This window comes from Calonectris borealis, chromosome 3 (assembly GCF_964195595.1).
Source record: "Calonectris borealis chromosome 3, bCalBor7.hap1.2, whole genome shotgun sequence".
Lineage (NCBI taxonomy): Eukaryota > Metazoa > Chordata > Aves > Procellariiformes > Procellariidae > Calonectris > Calonectris borealis.
This window is the reverse complement of record NC_134314.1, coordinates 118,024,949-118,048,883: the sequence shown is the minus strand read 5'-3', so window position 1 is coordinate 118,048,883 and position 23,935 is coordinate 118,024,949. Positions and strand designations below refer to the sequence as shown.

At 45.6% G+C, this 23,935-nt stretch overlaps 1 protein-coding gene across 13 annotated transcripts in view; it reads left to right on the top strand.

Annotated features, from left to right (window-relative positions):
* Window positions 1-23,935, top strand: part of SERTAD2 (SERTA domain containing 2) — an 85,130-nt gene that overhangs the window by 49,200 nt on the left and 11,995 nt on the right. For 5 of the 13 annotated variants that reach the window (XM_075147629.1, XM_075147625.1, XM_075147623.1 and 2 more), the window contains one exon: window positions 11,941-12,098. The exons of 4 other annotated variants lie outside the window; for them this stretch is intronic. The gene's annotated coding sequence lies outside the window, so the exon portion shown is untranslated. Of the gene's footprint in view, window positions 1-11,940; window positions 12,099-12,613; window positions 12,930-20,110; window positions 20,980-21,003; window positions 21,026-23,935 lie in introns of those variants that run through there. 4 more of the 13 variants (XR_012673221.1, XR_012673220.1, XM_075147631.1 and 1 more) reach the window with 4 other exon arrangements.

Genomic DNA, 23,935 nt, shown 5'->3' with positions numbered 1-23,935 from the left:
TGCTCTTAGTTCGTTGTAGCTCTGAGGTGACAGCGACCATCTGAGTATTGTATCTGTAATGTTGAAGTACCTTCTAGTTTTTGGTGCTAATTTTTCTTTCCCTGTGTCATTGGTTAGGGATTAAGGAAATCATGCAGATCGCTAAGATCTGCTTGAAGCAGTCTGCAGTGACTCGGTTTTGTCTGGGGATGTTTGCTGAAGAAATGCAGTTTTTCTTTTGAAAATCAAGATTTCTGTTCCATCAAAACATAGTTCCATGTTGAAGCTCGGAGAGAGCTAGGAATGTTAGTGATGGGGGTGTAAACACCTTTTAACTTACGTGTTAAAGCATCTTGGCTCTTCCAAGTAACTAGAGAACTACATTGTGGTGCATTTCTCTGTCTAAGATAAATTTTGAATGCCAATGAGATAATGAGATTTATCAAATAAAAAGCCCGTCTTTCACTTTGTTCAAGTTTGGCCTCATGCCTCAAATACATGGAGTTTAGCTCAGAAGCAGCTTGTAATTTGTATCGCAAAACCACCGCGTGTAATTCATGGATGCCACTGGATACGAGAGGTTTGCAGTTGGGACGTGCTAACGGCTTTCGCTGACATTTGCGCTCGGTCAAAGTCACTGCAACAGGGCAGAGGACAAGTGAATGGTCACTAAGAGGTTACTGTGGGAGAGGCTGAGAAGGTGTTTGCCTTTTGTAAATCAGGGATTCTGATTTCATGTCAATTGTTTTTTTAGCATGAACATGCATGATATTCACGATGCAAGACACACTGCTGCTTTTAACACATTAGGGGAGATGATTCAGGATTGATACAGCTTCTTCGGTGATCTGGTAGTATACATGCCATTATTATTCACTCCCTGTAGATGTTAGGAAGCTTTCTAACAATTCACGGTCTCTCTCAAGCTCTCATCCCCTTCTCTCTCTTTTTTTAAAAATTAATTAAATTTTTTTATTATTATTATTCTTATTATTCAGACTCCTGCTGTACACATCCCCCAAGCAGGTGGGTGGGTGAGTTGGTGGGAGATGACTTGGCTTTGTTGGAACTTCACTTAATGCAGGGTGGGGGCAGAGAAAATGAAGCTAAATTACGCAGATCCTGAAGGCACAGCAAGTGTGCTACATCACTTGTGAGCATGACTAGAACTGAAAATGAATCACAGCCTTGTTAGACACTGTATGTGTCAGTGCATGTGGGCAGAAATATCATTCAGTGAGAGAGAGAAAAAGACAGAAAGACTACATCTTTTAAATTGTGCTGGTCCCACTGAAATTGTTGTAGTATTTAACCTAATGGGTGAGAGCTGGAAAATGGTGGGACGGCTGCTCTAGGATACTTTCCTACGGTGATTTTTCTTGCTTTCGAAAGTTCAAGAGGAGTCTGGACCTCTCAGCAATGACATCTGTTTTCTAAACCAGAAAAGGCTATAATTGCAAGTTCAGGTTTGAACCCACTTTCAAGGACTTTATAATACAACCACCAAGATTTATTCTGGGCTAAATTTGAATGTGGAGTTGCTTCAGCCTGCGTGTTCATTTTGTATTAGAAAGGAAATTTGATTTGCTTTTCCTGTAAACTTTTGATGGTGCACGTGCACACAAACACTCAGGTACACACATGCGCACACTGAGCTAGTTCACATATTCCAGCTACAAAAATCCAGTCTGGATCTGTAACCTTGATTCTTGCAGTTGTGTAATTCAAACAGGACTTATTTCTAAAATGGAAATTGGTTTTACAGTTAGGTTGTAATGTGACAGAGCCACATCAGGTGATTTGATGGAGAGATGCTGGAATCAGCTGACCACGTAAATCTGCTGTATACATGTTTGTACTCCAGAAGATACTTGCCACAAATGATAGCAATGTTCCTAAAGAAGCTCTCTCACCTCCTGCAGAGACCTGTCCATGGCAGCTAACAAGCAGCAGCCATCTTAAAATTCCCACCCAGCGCACCAAAACTGCACTTTTTTGAAGCCAGATGGAGTCAACCAGTGCATTCTTTCAGGGATTTTGGCTGTGCATTTTGTTATGTTGTGCTCAGTCCTGCAATCTGCATTTTTTTTTTCACTAGCCCTAATCCTGTTACTTCTCCAGCAAAGCAAAGGGACCTGGGCTATCGATCAGATTGCCAGGCGCTTCTGTCTTCTGGTCTGATGCTGCCAGTTTTGTAAGGAGATAGTGTCCTCCTGTTTCTTATAAACTAAGGTGCGTCTGCTGCGTCCTAATAGAGATGAGAGAATCTGGCCTGAGTCTGCAATAGGCATGTTTTGGAGTTGTACTTCTCCACTGAGGAGGGGGCAATCTTACCTCTCTAAGAGGGATTGCAGATTAAGTTTCTTTGAGGATGAAAAGGGGAATTTATCCCCTTTCTTGAAACCTAGGATCATCTTTGCTCAGCATAAACTTGAAGCTATGGTAGGACTGAGGTATGTTCCCAAATGACACCTAATAGAAAAGCTTGGTTGTCGACAGCAATAGACTACAAGTGAGAACTTTAAGGAATTAAAAAAAAAAACCAAACCAAACAAAAAGCCAATAAAACCAACAAATTGTTAATGCTGGTTTTCCCGAAAGCCCCGTTACACGAATATAGAACTGTTTGTGTAGCTGTTGTGGGCAATATAAGCTAGACAGGCTCCTGTGAAAGCAACTTCAGATGCTATTTCACAGCCTAAAGTTTAACCAGAACAAACTCTTGTGTTGTGTTTTGTGGTTTTTTTGCTCCTCTCCTCCTGTTTATATTCCCTGTGTTTCTCATCCATCGAGTGGTGGTATGGCTAAGTTTCTTGTTAATTGGAGTTTTATGTTCTGTTCCAGGTTGGTCTGTGCTGCTTTTGTCCGCAGCCTGCTTTCCGGTATCTCCTAAAGGCTTTTCTCCTACTCACCCTTTTGCCTGAATCCATACTAGATAGGATTTCCTCCTAGAGCATGTCAAAGCACCTTGTCTTGAGCAGCACAAGGTGCATCTTCTCACACGCTCCTGCATGACAAGGCTGAACACATTCAGCTCCAACCAGCTTTGCTAACAACTCAGCTCTCTCCCATAGCCAGGCGCTATTACTGTCTTCCTACCGAGAGGATGAATCACAGGCTGGGGCGAGGAAGAGAATTGAGGAGTGGGATCAGCACGGATGCTCTTGTCCTGTCTGCCTAACCTGTGCAGCGAAGGCAGGAGTAGCCCATCAACCTAGACGGGTTAATCTGAACTGTCAAAACTCCAGAAATCCTGGGGTCGTGGTTGAAAATGTTTCCTCTGCAAAGTGCAGCCAGTGCTTCCCATGTGTGGCACTTGTCTTACGGCTGGGTCAGATCCTGGTGCCAGGCTGTTCTGCTGAATTTGGGAAGACTGTGCAGGAGGAGACAGGTGGTCTTTGCCAGTAATGTTTGCAGGCATTGGCCTGTCACATAATTTAAAAGCCAATGATTGGACACTAGCCCGAGTTTTTAAAAATTGGCTAGAGATGTGTGGTTTCTCCTTTATCCCCCTCCCCACAGACCAGGTGCTCTGTACTTTCTGAACACAAAGTGGTTTCTGAACGTTAAGAAGGATGTAAACTGTTCGCAGCTGAGGACACAACGATGCACCTCCCCCCCGCCAAAAAAAAAAAAGAAAAGGAGGGGGAGAGAAAAAACCACCATCAATAACTTTTGAAAATCCTGGTCATCATGTGGTGTTCCTAGAATGTCCTTACTTATTAAATGAAATGGGAATAGCTTGGTATTTTCCGACTCTTAGATGTAACTGTTTTGGGAGAAAGGCAAGGAAGGGACCCGTACTTGCGACAAGAAAAAGGTTTTAATTACTTAGAGCAAGAACATGTTCTGAAAAGTAAAGATTTTAGACTTAATGTGCATGGAACAAAAGGCCGTTGTGAGCTATGTACGAGAGTTGCTGAGAGTTTGTATTCTGCCCTTTTTTTTCTGTGGGAGTTATTTCCTGTTGTTGACTAGAGTTCTTTATTTAGAACCACCTAGCTACTGAATGATGGCTTGCTTGCAAGAAGAAAAAGTGTGATTAAAACTTGCTAGGGCTTATTTCAAGATCTCCCCACTTCCATTTATTTAAGGGGAATCTTTGCTAAATGAAAGAAAAAAGTTCAAAACAACAAATGCATTTCCTTCTCATGATTTCGCCCACATCAGCTGTGACAGCTAGCAAAAATATGTTGGGAGTCTGAGGTCTGTCACCTGAACATCTCATGGAAGACAATGTTTCTCTAACAGAGGTGGTTTGGTTTAGGTTGTTCTTGTTTTAAAACCAAAACAAACCCATCAAATGCCAGGCCTCCTTTCTCGCTGGTAAGAGTAACACACCGGTGTTCTTGGGGGGGGGGGGGGGTAGCTCTTTCTACGAACCCCACAACTAGAGTAGGAGTGGGCACTTGCACTTTCCCAGCTGTTCAGATGAGAAAGAGTTTCCTTTGAAGAGTGCTGCCAGCAAAAAGAGTTTCTGTCTGCTGACCTGCATGGGAATAGTATTTGTGTATGTGTGTGGAGTCAAATTATCAGCACTTTGACATCTGCTTGACAACTTCTTTTGTTCTTATGGCAGGGGCTGCACATCCAGTTAAGAGTTAAGGAAGCTAGCAGAAGACCAGGTTGCGTAGGGAAAAAGAGGAAAAAAAAAAAAAAAGCTTTAACCTGGAGGTTAACACTACTGGACTATAGGTGTAGGTAAGCAAGCAAAGTAACTGGGGTTTATTATGACTTTTTTGCTTAGCAGGAATCACACTAGGAATGTCCCCTGGATGTAGATGATTAGAAAATGCCTTGGGGCATGAGGTATAGCAGATGGACAATCATCCCTCCTTGACTTGCCCGTCCCCTGGCTGTGAGCCTCTCGCAGAGGGTGCCTGTTTCTGCCCAGCTGTTGCAAATAGGCTGGTGCCTTTCTGTGAAGTACCTGGCTGCTGGCTGCTCTTGTGGGCAGGTTGTGGAACAAGAGTTATGGCTCAAGACAGCCATTCATATCTTTCCTTCTACAAATAAAACTGATAGAAGCTGGTTTGTAAAGTTGGATCTCTGCAGGAAAATGGAGCTCTCCGTAAAAAAAGGAGGGCTTTGGGAGACTTCTGTCCATCCCTTTGTGCTGGGAAAGTCCGTGGTTGGGACAAGAAGCAGGGAGAGCCGCAGTGATATTCCCCGTGGTATTTTCTTCTCCTGCTGCTGTCCAGAGGACAAACCAGAGAACGCCCCAGACTCGGTAGCAGCACCGTCGACGGGGATGCAGCTTTTCCCCCTTGTTTCTTGGGTCTACTCATTTCCCTTGGCCTGTTCCCCTCTGTACTCCCATCATGTCTCTGCTTTGCTCCCCCACCAAGGCCAAAAATTAAAAAAGGGAGAATTATTACTGCTTGAGAGATCTGCTTATGGCTGTCTCAGAAAGCCGCTACTGGCTTTAGGCAGCAGTATCTGCTTCCCTAGCTCCATGCTATCCTGCCCACAACATCTTTCTCCCCCGCTCCCCGCAAATCCTGGCACGTGCTGGGTACAAGAGAGATGGGGGTGACCAGGCAGAAGAGCTCTTCCAGACCCCCTGCAAGATTTCAAGGACATTAGCACCCCAAAGCCACTGTAGAGCAAGAAAGAGAGCATAAGAGGTGTGAAAGGAAGGGAGAGATGGGCTGTGATGATAAATGGTGGATTCTCAGCTTTTTTCTTTGTCCTGGTGGTAGATCCTAAATACTGGGTGGGTTTGCAGTGATTTAGTGTTTCATCTTTGCTTGGGAATACTAATTAGGTGTAAACCTCTTTTAGCCTTTGACTAATGGTCACTGTAAATGAACAGCTTCCTTTAAAGTGAAAGAGCATAAAAAAAGCTTAAGGGAGAACCTAAGTTAATTTGTACAGTTCCCTTTTTCTTCAGAAAGCTAAAATGCATTTCTGACCGTTACAGGGGTGGTTTTAGATAGAGGTAAGAAATGCATACTTCACCCACAGTCTGTTTACCTGCATATACAGTATGAGGTTTCGCTGACTCTTAGCTGTGCGAGCGCAAGGGAACGTAGAGAGGCAAAATGAATCATTACCACAGGCATAGTCAGTAAAAGCATCTGATGTACTCATTCACTCTTTTTTTTTTAATTTCTTCTTTACGCATAATCTAAGAAATCACACATTTTGTGAAGGGTTAAAACTGAAAGACTTGTGCATTCACTGCACTGACTCAATGAGTTCAGTTCTATATGATCTTCATTTATTTGTAGTGGAACAGAATGGCAGTGGGAGTTTATGCTACATTTGATGTTCTTGTGCTAGTTTTTTTGCCAGCTCCATGGTTTTTTTTCCTGTTCTAAATTTGGCCCTGCAGATTCAACTTCTGTTTTATTGGGGTTTGGTGTTTTTTTTTTTTTTTTAAAGAAGTTGTGTAGGTCACTCACTGTTTACTTAAAATTAGACCCTCGGAAACCTCTGTCTGTGTGAAAGAAGTACAGATAAACATTGTCTGTAAAGAATTTTGCACCTGGGATAGTCAGGGGAAGGATTTATCATTGCACATTTGAATGACCTTGAAAATGCCTCTATCTTACTTGGTAAGCATTGCTTGAATCTAGTGGCTCTAAGAAGCTGCAGAAACTAGTTTTAAACAAAATGCCCAAGCCCCCAAAACAGTGTAGGAGCTTTAATATGCTCTACAGGTTGTATTCCAGCCAGCAGAAGCAGCTAGAGGTTGGTGCATTCATTTGGATGTTGATGTATTAACTCATGTTTTCATGTAAATAAGGATTGAAATAGTGTGTTTTTTTTTTTCCTCTGGTAATGCATCTGAGCATGAACACATTAAACTCCAGTGACATGGTTTTAAGTGCTATATAACATACTGCAATGCTATATAACACCCTACATCAACACCGTAGCCACGATACCATTTTGGTTTTGCCCTCCCAGCCTCAAACACATTGCTACTGTTGTACAATGCTTTAATCTGACAAATCTGAGCCGGAACATCCACTTCTACAAGCCTCTAGTCACCCCGCTGGTGGCCCCGTTTGGTCTATCAAGCCTTTGGTATTTCAGCAGGGTTGAGCAGTGCTAAACATATTCCATCTTGCCAATGCAACCAGGCCTCTTCCAGGTTTCAAGTGTGTTTAAGAAGAGTGCGGGGGGCATCTGTGCTCCAGAAATGTATGGCTTCACATGGAGCTCTGTTGGAGTAGCTTTGCTTCAGAAAAGGGCTGTAATATGTGCAGCGCACGTGGTAAGCCAGACCAGTAGAGCTGCTCTCCCCTGGTGAACCGGGAGCAGGTAGTCCATCAGCGTAAGGGAGATGGTGATGACCTTTGTATTGAAGCGTGTGTGTGGCTTGCATGTTTGACAGCCCCATGTTGTTAAGATTTTCAGGCTCATGTTGCGTTTGTGCTCAAGACTAGTGGGTGGCCGAAGTCTTCTGGCTTGATTGCAGCGACATCTGTTTACACCAGTGGTTAATTAGGCCTGAAGACTGGCCATCTCTCTGTATTTTTCCCCACTGTTTCTGTGTTTTTTCTTTATTAAAAGTATTCCCTCCTCGATTGTAAAACAGAGCCTTTGGTTTTATCTGCAGATTTTTTTTTCCTCTTAATCCACTGGCCCCAGTATGAGATGAGTATCAGGACATCAGCGAAGCCTCTCTTCAAAAAAGTAACCAAGTGTTCCAGAAAAGAATGACTTGTGCTTTTGATAGAGATTGCAGAGTGAGCACTGAAAGGGAAAAAAAAGCAGCCTAAAATTGTTTAAAACTCAGCTCAATGCAAAGTACAATCCACTGTGTCTTGAGAAGCAAGAGTGAAAAGGGGAGATTGTTTTAGGAGCCCATGTGCCGTACGGACTGTGTTGGTGTGAGCAGTCTGGCCTGGGTCAAAAATGAAGCACATCGTGCAGGTGGTACAGCCTGAATGGGGTTTGGGAAGGAACACGGATGATTATAAAAAGGCAAAAAGATGTGAGAAAATATACAGCAATGATAGGCAGCCCGAACCTCTGTCAGAGGACAGAGTGTTTCAGCTGGAGCGAGGATGATGCACACCAGCAGTCTCCAGAGGACTGGGAGTGCACAGGGAATTACAGAGGGAGGGAGTCATCTCTGTGCATGAGGAATGCAGCAAAACCTCCTCTGACTAAGCCAGCTAATGCACGCTGCGTTTTTTTTCTTTCCTGATAATCCTGTTCCATAATATTTCCTTAATAATTTAATATGTGAAGAGCAGCCCTTTTGAAAAACATCTAAATCACCAAGTCTTACTTTCAGACGAAACCTTGCCACCCTTGTCCTTGACATGCACTGGGGATTTTTACTGGGTATGACTATTTGAGTGCTGTATTGGAGTTAAGGGTTTTTTTTTTCTTAATTACTTAATGAATTTATCATGTGGCACAACCCTTGGTACTGCCAAGCAACAGCTTTCTATTACTAGACTCTATGGGCCCAATCCTGCGTTACTGAAGCCAAAAGCAGTATTTGGGAACAGACGTTGGCATCGAAATCTGTAGGAAGGCTTAGAATAACTGTACAAAAGGGGTTAGTTGCACTCAGAATATTGATTCATGAGCTCCATGGGTTTTTGCATCTCTGTTCGTTTTACCCAAGTAAGATCAACTGCCCAACTGGACGTATAATATATGATACTGCATTAGAACTAAGGCTGCATTTGGTCATACTCATTAATTAAACTGATTTCTCCTGTAGTTTTTTTTTTTTCCTAGAGAACTAAAGGAGAATGATAATTAAGCATATTATGCATTCTAGGGAACGGTGTTTCTCCTACTGCCACAAAAACATTAAAGGAGAAAAACATGAACTAAAGCAGAAAATGAAGGAAAAAGAGAGCTAAAATTGGAGTGAGAAGGGGGGGGAGCATTCCTTCCTTCGGTTTTAACCGATTCCTCTGTGCCTTGGGATGTGTGGGGCAGCCTTGCTACAGTGGAAGAGTTGCACCAGCAAAAAAGGAAAAAAGCGATTGAAATCTCAAGGAAGGCAGCCCAGCTCACAGGTGCAGCTCCCTTCCTGCTACTGTAGAGGTGCAAACTGCAGTAATGCAGCACCCCAATTTTTTTGAAGGGGCTTGCTTTTATTTGTGGCTGAGCCCTCCATGAGAAGGGCTCTGCTCTGGAAGGTCAGTATTGACCCCTGAGCTGGCCTGAACAGAGACAGCACGAGGTCTTAGCGGTGTTAATCACGCCTTTGCTTGTAGCGTGCTTGCTTCTTACCCATGAGACCCACGTTGATCGGTGGGGAGCGCTGCTCTAGTGGAATGAGCAACCTTGGCTGTAGGCAGGCCCTTCGTTTAGCTTTTCCCAAGTTATTGGTGCTGATGGGGTCTTTATTTGCAAAAAGCTGTCTGCTCTGGGGGCAGTATTAGATATTTGCTTGTCAGCTCCTGCATGCACTAAAGCAAAAACATCCAGGGAGAAAATGAAGATGTTTTGTTCTTACAATTACCTGGTGAAATCTCACAGTATTAATGTGTACTGCAATTAGAAAGAAAAAGGCCAAGGATGCAATTAGAAACACAGGAAGCAGTTCACTACCTCTTTTTTTTTGAAAAACATGAGAGATGCTGACGTTCCAGCGCATCAAACGTTGCCGCTCTTTTCTAATTAGCGCATGTGTTGATAGGCAGAGATTACCTGGCAGTCTGTAGTATTTCTAACAAATTGCCCTATGAAATCTGGTGTCCGTTTCTCCCCTCCCAATCTTTGACTTCTGTTTGTTCGTTTATTTATCTTTAACACAGCAGGGTTTTTGAATGATCTACAGGAGACCTGGCCTCAGTCAGGCAACATTTGACCATCCTTGCTCAAAGACAAGGCTGCACTTAGACTATGCCTGTGGCCCATGTCCGGTCAGTACCACTGATAGAGAAATGCAGTTCAGTTCCTTCTCTTTTAGTGTGTCGTCTTCATGTGCGAGCAGTTCGAGGGCCTGCGTCAAGGCTATGACTGCACAATTACATCCATGCTACTGCTCCTCGGGAAGCCCTTGCGTGCACTGTTCCAAAATGGGATGCGTTTTGGGTGGCTCCTACTCGCAGAACCGCAGACTTTTCCCCCTGCTCCTACAGGCTCTGGAAGCCTGTGCCGACGCACTTCCTTCTACTGCGTTTCGTGGCTCAGTCGCAGGCTGTTTCTCTGTGCTTACCAACATGTTTGGGCAAACTGCGTTCGGGCCTTGCAGATACCTTCTGGTCAGATTGCTCTGGAGCTGCAGAGCAGAGTTTCTTGGCCAGAAAGGTCTCGTTAAATCAGGCGGGAGGCAATGTGAGAAGTGACTGGCGGTAGGATTATTTGCCTTGCGTAGCCTAACATTGTCCCGCCACAATGGAGCCTCTGCTGTACATAAAGCGTAGGAAGGAGCTCTACTCGTATCGATTTGTATCATGACCTATGCTCGGTTGAGAGTGCTTCTGAGTGTGGATGCAGGTTGTATTAGTTGTGTTCAGAGGAACAATCTGAGTTACAGCGTGACTATAAACTCCTGCCAAGAAAGGCCCAGGGGAGTTACAGTAGGAAACAGAAGGGGTGTTGAGTTTTCTCTTATGCTAGTATAAAATTGGAGCAACCTAACAAAATCAGAAATGTTCGAAACTCAGAATACAGGCTCAGGCCTTTTACTGCCGAGTATAACATGGCAAGATCGGGGCCGTGGATATCGGACTGGAGCCCAGCTGCTTATTTAGCAAATGTTTGTGGTTATGCCTATGGTGCCGGTGATAGCGTGCACACACCCAGGCACAGGGACTGTAAACCTCCTGCGGACTTTGAGCTCCGGAAGGCAGGCACTGCTTGGCTGGATGCATCTACAGTGCAATTACGCAAGGCCAGATCCTGCCGTGTTACAAATCCGGGGTAAAGGAGGGCAGAATGTGGCCCTGAAATTTGGTGGATCTGGCATGCAAAAAAAAAAAAAAAAAAAAAAAAAGCTGAAAAATGTACAAATATTCTGGCTGGCTTTTGAGTAGTCTGAAGCCCACCAGACAGGTACCACTCTACTCACGCCCTAAAGAAAATGAAGCTTTTCCTTTTATTTAATGATTTTTTTATTATGACTCTTGTAATTTCAAGAAGAGGCTTGTTTTCTCGACTAGAAGGAGCAAATTTCAGCGCCTGGTTGCTGGAAAGTGTCCAGCCAGGGGAAATTCTGGTTTTAATTTTTGCCAGCTCTTGAGCAGTTTATAAGTCACTCATCAAAATTCAGTAAATAGTTCGTGAATCGCTTTGCAGATCTGGTTCAGGGCAACCTCTGTATCGCAGATTGAGAGGATGAGAGGGTTTGGATCTCCTGAAAGGAATGGCTAATAGCGCGGGTGGAAGGGGTAAGGTGTGCCGAGGCCTCCAGAACTGGCAAAGTCAAATGGCAGTTTTTAGATCTGATGCCCTTTCCTCCCATTTTAGTCGCTTCAGCAGAGTATTATGTGAAATACCAGTCTTGGTGTTTTAAACTCCAATTAGATGGGGTCTTTTCAATTATAATTTTAAGAATCCATAAAATCATCACTTAATCTCCTTCTGTTTTGGCACATTCACTATTTTAATTGTTTTGATTTTTTTTTTCCTTTGTGGATTTTTGACAGATAAAATTTCCAGGTTAAAGAAATCTTTCCTCTAAAAGTATCCTTCTTTTCCTTTTTGGTTTTCTAGCTGAAAATGGAACTTAATTTCTAACAAGACCATAAGCTTGATTGATCACAAATCATTACAGACCATTTTGAGCATAATACCTAAACGAGTCGTGATATTAATGACTAATAATCGCTTTATGTTAGGTCTTAAAGCTTTATTGTCCCGAAGTACAACCGGTTTAGTGGAACATGAAAGGCCAGAATGATCCGAGATGCCGCTGGGGCTGCAGCCAAAACTGTAAGGTGTTTGAATCGCCTTTTACAGCGCCGGCTGGGATTACAGCCCCTTTCCAAACGCAATCATTGAGGTAACTTAAAATAATCGTCTTCTTTCCAGATAGCGCCTGGTGCCGAGCTCTCCCCCCCTTCCCCCAAGTCTTCGTGCGCTCGAACATCTCCGTTTGGCCTCATTTTTGTGCTTCGGTGGTATCTGCACAGCCCAAATTAGCAGCGAGAATCCCACGGAGGGGGGCCGCCGCCTCCCTCGGCTCCCAGGTGAGCTCCCGGGGCGGGGGGCCGCCGGCAGCGCTCCGGGTTCTCTCCAGCCCCCCCCTCCCCTGGCTCTGCTTGGCCCGGCCGGGGCTGACCGCGGGTGGGGTGGAGGGGCCGGGACGACCTGGGGGCCGGCCCCGCGGGGGAGTAGGGCTGGCCGGGGGCAGCCGAGCCCCGTCCCGCGGCCGGGTCCTCGCCGCCGGATAGCAGGGATACTTGTCATATTTGCGGTCGGGGCGCGTTGGCACTCTCCTTTGTCCCGGCCCGCGGCCCAGCGCGGGGCCCGGCGCTCCCCAGGGAACCCCCGGCGGCGGCGGCGGCCGCGCTGCGGGGGCCGTGCCGCCCGCCCGGGGCAGAGGCACGCGTGGGCAGCGCGGGGAGCCGCGCCGGCGGCCGGGGAGCGGGGAGAGGAGGAGGAGCAGCGGGAGCGGGGGGGGGCGGGGGAGGAAGGCCGGGGCCGAGGCGGAGCTTTGACGCGGGCCGGAGGGCGAGGAGCTCGCCGGAGCCGCCCCTGTCGTCAGTGCTGGCGGCAAGTGCTGGGAGCCGGGGCTGGTGCCTCCTCCCTCTCCTCCTCCTCCTCCTCCTCCTCCATTGTATAATGCTGCGTGATCGCAGCCGCCGGGGCAGAGCGGAGGCTTAAATCCTCAAGCCGCCTGCGCCTGCCTCCTCCTCCTCTTCCTCCTCCTCCTCCTCCTCCTCCTCCTCCTCCGCATCCCACCCGGCCCCTCCCCGGAGCGGCGCGGCGAGGAAGCGACATATGGAGCTGCTCTAGGGCGAGAGTTTGCGACCTCCCCCCCCCCTCCATGCGTTAGTTCTCAGGTGGAGCTGCATGTGGTGAGTGGGGCTGGGGGGCTGCGGGGCAGCGGCGTGCGGCTCGGGGAGAGCGGGGGGCCGCGACAACCCCCCTACCCCCCCTCGGCTTTGCGAGTCATCGGGGCTTGTTTTATCTCTATCTTTAAATTTGTGCCCGGGCAGAGGAGGTCGGGGCGGGTGTCCTCCCCCTTTCCTCCGGGGGTGATCGTGCTGAGATGAGCAGAGGAGGGAGAGCGCCGGAGTTGCTCTTAAAATACCTCCCCTCCTCGTCGATGCACGGAGATCCCGGGCCGAAGCAGGTGCGTGCGTGTAGTTGGAATATACTTTTTATCGGGGCTGCTGTGCCGGCCCCGATAGTGTGGGCGGTTGTGCTCTCAAGAGCCGTGCTACGTCCGACTCGAAGAAACCGGCTTTATCCCGGTAAGTTAGCGTGCGCGCCGGGAAGCCCCTTGAGCCGGGAGGCTACAGCCTTGCTCCGTTTTCTCAGCAAGAGCGGGGACTTCAGGGTACCCCTAAAAGTGCGTGCCGTACTGCCAGGAGAGCTAAAAGGGCCTGGGGGAGACTTTCACTCGGCTGGAGCAAAGCTGACATATGGCTGGGCAGGACCCGCCTGGCCCCGCTGGCTGGACCTTTCCAGGGGTTGGTGTTAGGGCGGCAGCAGGGCAGGGGATTAGCGTGTCTTTTCCCTGAGCGATAGCGCACTTGGGTCTTCCTTGGGAGCACTGCCAGCATGGAGACACCAGCGTTTGGGGGGCTTTTGTGAACAGGGCGGTTCATCTTTTGGAAGCGATGGTGAAAAAACTGTTGGGATTTCTTTCAGGGTGGGGGAACGCTTGAAAAAGGTCCTTTTGCGATGCCACTTTCATTTAGAGCGTTTGCTGCTTTACTCATGTCAGCGTGTCAGGATCTGGAAGGAGAAGTTCTCCTTAAGCGTGAAAATAGGAGTGCAGTTACCTGCTGTCATTTCTTGCATTTTGTGAAGCACAGCTGGAAAACCCAGGGACGCTTTTGTTGAAAATCTATGGAGGGGTTCGTGTGCTGTCCCCTGGGACCCTTGGTGGCTGATTTACAGCTACGGGTCAGCTGCTGGTGTAAAATAAAACAAATCTGCCTATTTCATCTCCATCTGGGGGGGCTGTCAGCCCCTTTACCCGAACTTCAGCGCAGCACGCCAGAGCTGTTGCGTGTGGCAGTCTGTGTTCAGGCAAGTCCAAAGCTCTTGGGATCAGGAAAGTCCAGGCTTTTTTAGCTTGTGCCAGGTGAAGTCAGCAGGGTGGCTCTTGCTGCCGTCAGTGGGTGCTGGATTTGGCCACCGTAGAATATGCTATTGCTCAAACAATGGTGGTAGAGGGCTTGGCTGCCCCCTAACATCAGTTTTATGCTGGTGTCTCTCAAACGGAGTAAACAGCACATTTGTGTGAGTTGAAATGACACTTCCTACCTTTTTATTCTGATTTTTTTAGGGATTCACCTGCACAAATGAAGGTGCCTGTGTCTTACGGGCTTCTCACAGGGTACAAAATTGACAGAGGCACCTCAGTTTCCACCTAAGTGCATGGGAAGCTTTCACATGGTAAAACGGACTGTAAAAATGAATTGTGTTTTCTTAAAAGTTGCTGCTGTTTGTACTTGTATTGCTGTAGAAGTTAAGCAGTTGATTAAACAGGATAAATTGAAAGTAGCCCTTTCTGCTTGAAGTTAAAATGCATACATTTTTACATAATAAGATGGTATCTTTGGAATCTGATTTAACATAATGAGCTAGTGGTGGTGGTAGAGATAGGAGGAGGATTAGCAGTTTGTGCTGCCAGACAGGTATCTGAGAGCGTGTCCTAGGGAATACTTCCATTGTCCAGGCTAGTATTGCAACATCTAACGTAACAGCTGTAGATCTTCCTCCTTTCGTGACTGATCCTACTTCCATTTAAGTTGGTAGCAAAACCCACCCACTTCTTTTCTGCAGGAACTGGATTGGACTGCTAACGAATGAAGCTAGACGTTGTGCATATTAAAACACCGCTTTGATTTTCATGTCAAGCTGATTTCTTTTTCTCTGAAGTTGATTAAAAACAAACAAAAAGAAACTTTCTAGCCGTAGGTACTGCAGGTTTTGTCTGTAGATGAAGCAGTCTTAAAGAGCATTAAATACGTCTGTAGGTGCTGATTTATTAAGAATTGTAATTGTATTCCTTTATACACCTGCTCTTTTTAATGGGAAAGATGAAATAATGACAGTTTCTCAGTGTTTTCATGGAAATAATAATATAAATAATCCAAGCACTCGAATTGACTGCCTGAGAGCCACCAAGGAGTTTGAGATAATGTCCTAATATCAAGGAAAACCTCAAATTTCATATTCTAAATTTTTTTTTAGCTTCCATGAAGTACAACAGATCTTATGTAATATCTAGTTTGAAGGATTTTGCCATCATTTACACAAGCTGCTTTTATTTTTCCAATGAATAATTCATAGGGAAAAAAATTTTTTTAGGAACTCTGACTTTTTTCACACTGATGTAAAACACTCCTGGCACAGTTCATCTCTGGCAGTGCTAACACTAGACAGGTGATCCAAAATACTTGTGACTATTTTTGCTTTTATGTAACATCTTAAAGTGTAATCTGTCAAGCAAGGAGAATGCAGTACTTTGAAAGTGTAAGTAGTCTTCTGGTGATCTACTTTTTATAAGAGCTTCGTAGCGAGAGAGACGCCTTTTAACTCGGCTTTATATGTGTAACCGGCTCATGAGGAGACAGCTCCAGTTGCAACGGTTCCTTAACATGCACACACACACAAATCAGTGCCAGAAACGGCAGCTTTCAGTTACCAAGTCCAAAGATCAGGAGTGTTCCAAAGGAGAGAGCAAGGTCCAGCTTAAATGTAAGCCGGTTGGCAGTAAGCACAGATCTTTAGTGTAGATGAATCTTTTGCTAATTAATAGTTCGTAGAAAATGGAATTTGCCAATCTGAGAACAGAGCTCATTTTCTTCAGGGGGATATAATTGCATGTTTTTTGCCACTTGTTTTATTTCTAAACTTCCATCAGTCAGAGAAACTGTGCTCTCAAGAAGAAGTGCCTGTTTTCTGTAAATGGAGAGACCCTCAACATGTATCAGTTCTTTAATTCTTTTATAAACAAAGTCAATTTCTGTGTTTGCTGTAGTAGAGGCTTCAGGTTTGTTCAGCATTACCAGTGCAAACACTATAACAAAAAATAAGATAACAATGCTGACTGTTCGACACAAGTGGGGAAAGAAAGCCCTGTAAATGCACTGCTAACTTTGCCGTTGGGTGTTCTGAACAGAACTCAACTGAAGTTGAGCAAAACAGTCCAAAGCAAATGTGTTTCTGGGAGACAGCAGAGGTTTTGTGGAAGAAATAGGCTGTATCCGTATCCTGTATCTGTACAGCACCGATCACAGCAGGGTCCCTACCCTCCGTCTCATGGCTGTATGAGTATTAAATGGTGTGGTGTTCTGCAGAATAGAAACTGCTCGGTGACGTTTGCTTCACTGATGGCTCCTGATTAATGTGTCAGATGCTCGGTGTCATTGCGAAGTGGCCAGGAGGAGCTGTGAAGACTCTCTAGACCTGCAGCGGGGAGATTCCTCTGGCGCAAAGGGGAATTCCTGGGTGGGGAAGAGCTGATTTGAGGGGCATTTCCAAGGGAGAGCAGAGCTGGTCTCCAGGGGCATTGGGCAGCTGGCGGTACAGCCCCATCGGTCTTCAGAAATGGCTTTAAGTTGTGACGAGGAGCAAGATGGCTTGAAAGGACCGAAGAAGCTGTCAGGTCACCAGAGAGCGAGTTTTTGGTTTTCACGTGTCCCTTCTTCGAGGGTGGAGGCTCAGCTAGCTCAAGTAAGACAGCAGCCACCACCACATCAGAGTGACTGTGGATTCAGGCTGCTGCAGTGATATTAAAACCATGCTCAGAGTCCTGCATTAGGCAAGTTCAAACCATTATTCTTCCAAATAAGGGGCCGGGCTCAGTACTCTGCTCTGCATGGTACGTGAAACTGTAGGTGTTGGCATACAATGTCTGAAGTTCCCAACCTATATAACATGATCAGTGTTTTGAGGAGCAGTGGCCTTAAAGAGGAATTTCTCATTAATATCGCTCTAGAATTGAGTTTTAAGTGGTGTTGAATGACATGAGTCTGTCTGTGTAATTATTAGGAGCTAAAGCCTGTTTACTTTGCTTTCACACCAGTAAGATGTATTGGTTTTCATCTGGCAGCTTCTGCTTCCAGTGAAGTTAGAATAAAAATTGTATTCTTAATATAGTAGAATACAAAGAGAAAAGTGCAAATGTGGGTTGTTTTCTTTAATGTTATTTTTAAAACTGGGCGGTATATGGAAGTAGCAGAAGAAAGAAGTTCCCTTTTCAAAGGAACCCTGAGTTGGTGGAAAGATCTAAACTCGCCCTAAAACTTGCTGGCATGAGCTGTAATGAATAAAACTGTTTTCTTGATCCCAGATTTTCCATCCCCCTGGGAAACCCTTGTGCTATTTGAGCCACGCTCACCTTTAATGGAAAAGTGACAATTATCAGCTGTTTTCTTACAGTTTCTTATAGTTGCCTCTAACATTAGTCTTTTAAAAACTCCTGTCGTGCCAGGCAGGCAATAAGGTTGCATGAACTGCGCTATAGAAAGAACCACCCATGATTGGAGGTAAACTATGCGGATATATGTTGGGGTGGAGGTTGAAAGGAGCGTGGAGGGCATATTTGAAGCAGACTGCAACTGCTACAGCAGGTCTGACTAGTTTGAAATGCCTAAAGGCAGCTTTGTCTTAACTTCAGGTAGCTGCAAAATGAAGTTTTAAAACCTAATTCAGAAATACATCATCATCTTCCGGTGCCTCCACAAACTCTTTACTTTTCATGTGTTTTTACAGGCAGTCTTTCACCCTCGGAAGAAGCGTTTAATAGATACACATACACGTGCATGCATATCATTTGCATATTTTTAAACTATACATTTCATCAAGATAGGAGACTGGTGTTCATGCACAAACCACAGTGTTTTTTTTAAACAGTGGTAACATTTTGCTTTCTTATCGCTCTGTGCATGTGTATGTGTGTGCATGTGAGAGAGAAGCCACTCTATTTAAGCATTTTTTGTATAGCATGATTTGTTGCTAGTCCGTTCTTGTGCCCTCGCCTGTCCCTGTGTAGGAGGAGGGACTTACACCTCATTAGTCCGAGCTGCGGTTGGAGGGATTTTGACCAGGACTACTTTCATGCTGGCTGTCCCAGGGGTACAATAACCTGCTTAGGTTACCCTCCTGTGATCTAGCTCACGGTCTCCCTTACCCTCCTACTCCATCTGTTTGGCAAAATTGGCCCTTCTAAACAACGCTTCCCCTTTCCTCCCCTAACTAAAGTATTCCAGAAATAACTTGCGAATGAACACAAGAGAGAGAATATTTTCTGTGTGTGTAACATACAGTGTAAAGCTTCCTATTGCTGCTGTGCTTCCCCTCACTGGCAGTGGAACATACGTGGTACATATGTGCTCTCATGCGGGTTTTTTTTTAATTGTGGGGAAAATCAGTGTAATACTATCTTGGGTGAGGTGAATGGGTTGTGCCTGACTGACTATGAAATGAAGTTTAGGACATTTAGTTTCAGCTTCCTGATCTCTTCTCCTTCTGTGTTTTCCACTCCCAATTTCCAAAGACTTAGTTTGTGGTTAAGTTTGTTTGTTCCATGTTAATTGACCTGTACTAAGCCTGCTTCAAAATACAGGTTTAATACACATGTTGTTAAAATACACTATTAAAAGGGTGTCCCTGTATAAGTTCAAATGATTTATTTGAGAATGTTTAAATTACTACACATAAAAGTTACGTGGATCCCATGGTGGCTGTTTTAAAGGGGTATCGCTTTGGTGTAGTAGTTTTTATTGTGAAATCAAGTAGCTGCCACAAAAAATGGGATCTCTTTCGTCCCTAACTCGTAGCTGTAACAGGTTGAGAACAGTTCAAGGCTGGCCAAAGTTCCCTTTATCAGTTTTCAGAAGGCTCCTTCGTTGGACCTGAAAACACATGCTGTATTTCAACAAACGCAAGAGCTTTAGTACACTGGACTGAAAGGCCAACAGTTATCATCTTGTCTAACATCACTTAACACAGTCTTAGCAAACTTTCATGTCAAACTTTAACTACCTTTTTTTTTTGTTTGTTTTCACTGGTGGTGGAGAAGTGTCCAACAGCTTTTCCACCTCTTTAAGAGAAACTTGGGGGTGAGTGGGTGCTTTTTCACAGAATATACTTGTTTGCAGGGCTGTGTTCATTTCATTTAAGCAAAAATGTTGAAAACGACTCATATGCCATATAGCTGCTTTTGAAAATGCCAGGGAAACACCTTTCTTTTCTCTTCTTTTAACTCTCAGTAGCGAGAAACTGGTTAGCAAATAAAACCTGCAGGCCAGAAACGAAAATGATTTGTCATTGCTGGGATGTATGTTGCATTTTGCAGTATACGTTTCTTTAGAGTTTTTTTTCCTCTTCTCTTCTTCCCCCCTGCCATTTGCTGCTTTTCAGTTTGACTGTAATAATTTATTCAACACTGTATTCAGAGCAATAACCTACTTTTTGGCAAACCATTCAGTTCTTTCCACAGTAGCATGGGTATTTTCCCCCCCCCATGTGTTTGTTAAGGGTCTACGACAAGGGGGAAAAACAAGGTATCTTTGGGGAAAAGATGATACGATACGCTTGAAAGCCAGGATTCAATCCAAGTAATTATACATACGCGAGAAAAACTCTCTCTTATTATACACAAAGGGGTCTCGTCTCTCTTGGATGCACGCACAATTCTCATTAACCTTTGTAGGAATTATACGCATCCAGTGAAGATGGGTCTACAATACTCAGTCCCTACGTACGCTAAAAATATCAGCTAGACCGTGACATGCGTGTGCCAATAGAGATGTCTTGTACAATATAATACAACGTTGCCGTAATCTATTGTTCAGAGCGACGTTGCAGGGGAGGAGGGATGTATAGCTGGTCTTGCTATTTCATCATTCTCCCTTAGAGTCTGACCAGTAGCATCTTGTCATTACAGGCATGTAATTTTAGCAGTGAAAAGGGAGCGTGTGTTTGCTAGCCTGTGTCACTTTCTGGTGGCCGCGCTAGCTCTTTCAGATTGTTTTGAATTTAATTTACAAGTAAGGTGCTTCTTTTTAGCCAGCGCTTTCGCTGTACCGATGCCTGCTGGCTCTGCAGTGGGAAGAAATGGAAGGCAGTCAGCCCTTGGCTGAATTGGGCCCTGAAGCGGTACACAGCCTTCTTAATTGCTGCAGATCCACCGCTTGAAGAGATTATGGCCCTGGTTCTCCCAGCGCGGAGCTGTGCGCACCGGCTCCGACATGGCTCCTTGCCCACTGGCAGGGAGATTCCATCGTGCTGTGGTCCTGCTTGCGGGACCGGCATCTCCTGCTTCCAGGCAACGAGCCCTGGTGTGCCGGACTTGTGAAAAGAAACCGTGATGTGGAGCAGGGGGAGCTTCTTGGCTGATCCCGGAGAGGCTTGTGCGTAGAAGCCCTCGCATATTTTTTGGGTGACAACAGGCAGACTCTGCTGAATAATTAGCCAATCACATAGTAAAGTCCGAGGAGCTGGCCTAGTGCTGTGCCTGGTTTTATTTACCGCAGCTCTGATTTCCTACTACTGATGCCCAGGTGTGTAATGCAGCTCCTAGTCCTTGAGCTTTTGATATTGGCAGCAGAGTTGCTCAGCCCGTGTGTACACAGCACAGTGTAATTTGATTCATGCTTGGCAGGCCTGGCTGCTTCCTTAATGCTGCCACGTGGAGACCCGAATTTCAGAATAACCTCGGCCCAGCTCTTTTGGGTGGCCCTTTGAAGCACAGAGTCTCAGCCAAGCTGTTCCTCCTGTGTGGTGGCACGGGTGCTCTTGTGAGTAGACGGTGTGTGCAGCCATCCTGGGGAAGGACGTAAAGAGGATTCGGCACAGATGTGACCCGAGGAGAGGGCAGCTTTGCCATCTTGCTGAAAATTTCTCTGCCCGCAGTGACTAACCCTAAAAAAACAGTTCCCGGTAGTGGGAAGGGGAGAATCCTCCACCCTGGTCTGGCTCAAAGCAGGTACTGCTGGGGTTGGTGGTCAGCAGGGCCGCGTCTGCACCAGGCCTGCGAAGGGCTGAGGCAGCATTAGCAATCATAGAAAGCTTGTTTCATAAAACTTCCAGTTAAGGACAAGACCAAAAAAGGGCAGGCTGGGGTCTTGTTTGCATCTTCTGGGCGCTGTTGTAAGGATGCTGATGGGAAGTCCTGTCTGAAGCAGAACATGCGAGAATTGACATTTTGGCTGTGTGAGACCTTTGAGATAGAAATTTACTTCTGCTGGGCAATCCAAATCTGGGTTGTTTTTTTTTTCCAGCAAAGACAACTGCCTTCCTGTACATGAATAAAACCTATGTTGAATAAATGTTTTTTAGCCCCGGTATGTTACAAAGCTATATCCCCCCCCTTGCTTTTTACTGAAAAGAAGTTGTCAGAATTGCTCAGAGCTTTTGCTCTTGACTTCAACCTCACAGCTCTTTTGAAATACACCTAGCTAGGTTTCCATGCACAGAACCTGTGCGGTCTTGTTCACCTTCTAATTCTGCCAGGGTAGCCTTTAATGGTTTAATGAGCTAACAAGTGCTCGTCTGATTTAAACTTGCATTACGTTCTGCTACCCTGATAGAATTCCTAATATTATAAACACCCTTAATAACACAGCTATAATCTAGAAAACCTGCTCTCCTTTTTCCAAACAATTACTTAATGAGGCAGTAATTTATTCTAAGCTATATTTATTGGAGCCCATTCCAGCTTTATCAGACATACTCTGTTTGGTGTGTGCCGTTAGTCAAAAACATTAAAACTGCTCCACTTCTTCCAAGGGAACATGTTACATTTAGCAAACTGACAGCATTAGAAACTGTTTCCAATTTAATAGAAGCATATGTTTCCTGCAAGACTTAACACACTACAGAGTTGGAGATTGCTTTAGACTGTGGCTTTGCCTTTTTTTAGCGTGGCAAAAAGGAGCTGGAAACTGAAGGCAGAAGTGGAGTTTGTAGTTGTGTTTTTGGTTGTTTTGCTCACTTTTGTTTTTCAGAGAGCCTTCTAGCAGGGCTTCGACGGGCTGCAAGTTTAAGAAACTATCAAGAAAGTAGTGTGGGCGGTGCACGTAGAGCTCTCACTCGAAACACAGTTTCTGATCATTAACAAACAGCAAGAGCTTGCTTTGCCCTCTGGGCCTCAAATAGTACAGTATGCAACAAGGGAGAGCAGGCAAGGCACGAAGATGGAAACAGTAGGATCAGATTACAGTTTCAAAATATCGCTGGAACACGTTGGCTGGCGTTACACTATTGACTGGCTTTATAATTGCATTGCTTATTTGCTAGGGAAGGCTTCACCTTACTTTCTAATTAACATGGACACTCCTTCGGGGACCTGGGGACTCCAGGCTCGGAGTAGGAAAGTCAACCCCCACGAGAGCTGCATGACTTCAGATGCTCCTCAGATGAGAGTCTGAGCTTCCTCTGATGTCTTGTCTCCTGTTTGCCAAGAGGTTTCCTTGCGCAGTCCCTAACTAATTCCTGCTTAGATTAGCCTCTGAAAGTCACCCACTATGGTTTCCTTTCTTATTTCGATTTTTAACTTCAGACTGGAAAAGACCCCTGTCACTCAGCTTGCTAACTGCTCTCCCCCAGTCTTCACTCGTGTGTGCCTAAAGCGGGGGGCTAAGACTGCGTTTCTGTAGGGAGAGGAAAGCTGCCTTTCTTGCTAAATGCAGGAGTGGGGTGCTGAGCAGCTTTGCTTGCCTCTGCTTCTTCTGGAAGAGCCGAGGTTTACCCATCCACCTCAGGAGATGGGCAGAGTTAGGTCCCTATAAAATATATGTGAGAAATACCTGCCACTTACACTGCTGGCGCCGACAGCCTTGCAGCGAAGGCTTGCAAGCATAAAAACAATTCCCTGTACTCTCTGGAAGCACAGAGCTACCCAGGAGGCCAATTTTTTGATATAGCTCTAAAGGAGAGTTTTGTAAGTGCTTACTAAACCTCACTCAGTTTAAAAAAAAAAAAAAAAAAAAGCAGCCGGAATCAATGTACAATGTAAGTGTTGGGGAAAACAAACCTTGTAAATGGGGAATGTCTGAGCACTGGGTCTGGAGAGGACAAATCCCAGCACAGCTCCATTCCCTGTACCTTTTGTCTAGGGTTGGGGGTTTTGTTTTCTGACTCACGTGTGACATGACACCCAATTCTTACCAGGCAGCGGTTGTCAGGAGTCCTCTCTAGCCAGGGAACATGGACGCATTACACTCAAACAAGTAAAATCTGCATCAGCTCCCGAGAAGCAGCCTTGCAAAAAAAAAAAAAAAAAAAAAAAAAAAAAAAAAGAAAAACCCACACCACCAGTCAGCGTACAAATTGTGAGCCAGCTGCAGCATATTGAACGTAGCCGTGCGTTACTGCGTGGTACATGCTGTACTAGCTCCCAGGGATGCCGCTGTGCCAGGATTTAAAGACCCTGGTGTCAACAGATGAAATCTTCAAGGAGGGGTGACTTTCATCACACGGTGGCTGTCACCTCTGAAAGTCCATGTTGCTTATTTGCTCCAGTCCTGGGAGTTAAACCTCCACACCTGGGCTGTTCAGCTTTCTTCCTTGTTTTTAGCGAGGCTGGGAAAGGGTGCCAGATTTATACTGGCGTTCTCCTCCACTGTTTCTCTTCCTTTCCAACTTTGAATGGGAGGAGGATGCCTGCGCTCTCAGAGGGCAGGCTGGCTCCCAGCTGCCGGGGCAGGTTTGCTCTGCTTTGCCAGGATCTTGCAGGCCAGGGAGCATCATTCCGCAGTCCGTGAGCCCATGGTCCTGCCCCGAGGGGCTCTTCCTGAGATATGGCCACTCTCCTTCTCTCTGCTGTGGCCTTGGGGATGTGGAAACAGGGATGGGGAGAGAGAGGTTTACCTGTTTGTCTTCCTAGCTCTAGGGG